General features: G+C 48.4%; 1 pseudogene; it reads right to left on the bottom strand.

Moving 5' to 3' along the window:
• Positions 1–260: 260 nt before the first annotated feature.
• On the bottom strand, positions 261–1228 carry LOC128138331 (olfactory receptor 14A16-like; annotated as a pseudogene).
• Positions 1229–1900: the final 672 nt, after the last annotated feature.

Raw genomic sequence — 1900 nt, 5'->3', positions numbered from 1 at the left:
TTTCCCAGGGGACGTTACTCTCAAAGCGAAGTGACTTCAGGACACTGACATTCATGGCATCCCCAGGAATAGCTGATGGCATTTGTGCTCACTCAGGTTCGTCTCCACACACGCCTGTGATTTGCACGCTTACAACTCATCTGTACAATGCAAGCATGGACAACATTATCAGAATTGAAAAAAACAAAATAAAAAAAATAAATCAACACTAACATCAACAACTACAAAACATATAAATGATAGGTTGGGCCTGTAATGAATTACGTTATGAGTGATATGTAGAAGCAGATGGGCAGTATATTGCTACTAAAAAAACTTCTGGTCATCAGTTTCTGAACTGCATCCTTGAGCTTCTGGTTCCTCATGCTGTAGATGAGAGGGTTCACTGCTGGAGGCACCACCGAATACAGAACTGCCAGCATAGGTCCTGGCGTGGGGAGGAGATGGAGAGGGGCTTCAGGTAGGTAAACATGCCCGTACTGATAAACAGGAAGACCACGGCCAGGTGAAGGAGGCACATGGAAAAGGCTTTGTGCCGCCCCTGCTCAGAGGGGATCCTCAGCATGGCCCTGAAGATGTGCACGTAAGACAGCACAATGATAACAAAACACCCAAATGCCACACAGACACTAACCACAATAAGCCCAGCCTCCCTGAGGTAGGCATCAGAACAGGAGAGCTTGAGGATCTGGGGAACTTCACAGAAGAACTGGTCCACAGCATTGCCATTGCAGAATCGTAGTGAAAATGTGTTGGCCGTGTGCAGCACAGCGTTGAGAAACCCACAGCCCCAGGCAGCTGCTGCCATGTGGACACAAGCTCTGCTGCCCAGGAGGGTTCCGTAGTGCAGGGGTTTGCAGATGGCAACGTAGTGGTCATAGGCCATGACAGTCAGAAGATAAAACTCTGCTGACATCAGAATAAAAAAGAAAAAAACCTGAGAAGCACATCCTTGGTAGGAGATGGCCCTGGTGTCCCAGAGCGAGTTGGCCATGGATTTGGGGACAGTGGTGGAGATGGAGCCCAGGTCGAGGAGGGCGAGGTTGAGGAGGAAGAAGTACATGGGGGTGTGGAGGCGGTGGTCACAGGTTACGGCAGTGATGATGAGGCCGTTGGCCAGGAGGGCAGCCAGGTAGATGCCCAGGAAGAGCCAGAAGTGCAAGAGCTGCAGCTCCCGTGTATCTGCAAATGCCAAGAAGAACTCGCTCATGGAGCTGCCATTGGACATTTGCTGGTTCTTGAAATGGGGGCGCTGTCCTAAGAAGGAAAAGACAGGGGAAAATTACAACAGACTTCTCTGAGCAAAGCCACGCCCTTCTTCCTAGAAATCCACCCCCACATGAATTCCAGCGCATTTCCTTTCTTTGCTTTGTGCTGGCTGAGTGTGCTTTGAGGAGCAGGACCTCTGCCTGTACACTGCCAAGGAGTCAGCTCTGCCCTGCTGGATTATGACAGCAACCAACGTCAGATGTAAACCAACTTTAATGGAAAAGTTCAATATTTGCACTTGGGACTTGCAAGAATGTGAGCTGCAGAAGAGAGGCTTAGCATGTCTTTATGATAATTTTTTCTCTGTTTTTGTTTTGGTTTTTTTTTTAATTTCCAGCATCACAGCTGGCGAGTACTGTTTTTAGGGGTAGAAATCCTCATTTTTGTGACTGAAAGTGTGGAGTCTTAAGACAAAACAGGCAAAAGGGCTCAGTGCTCTGTGGCTCAGCACGGTCAAGAGAGCTGCGGTGTCCATTTGTCTTGTTCCCAGCTGCCCTGCGCTTTCACTTTGCTACCTCGAGGATGACTGTGAGACAAGGCGAGTCAAAAGAATCTCAATAGACATAATAAAGGGGGATGAGAGATGATGTTTAGCGCTTACATTGTTGAAATTAGCTGAGCCAGAGACAGT

The sequence above is a fragment of the Harpia harpyja genome, unplaced genomic scaffold, assembly GCF_026419915.1.
Source record: "Harpia harpyja isolate bHarHar1 unplaced genomic scaffold, bHarHar1 primary haplotype scaffold_39, whole genome shotgun sequence".
NCBI lineage: Eukaryota > Metazoa > Chordata > Aves > Accipitriformes > Accipitridae > Harpia > Harpia harpyja.
Note: the sequence above shows the minus strand (reverse complement) of the source record. Positions and strands in the feature narration are given on the sequence as shown.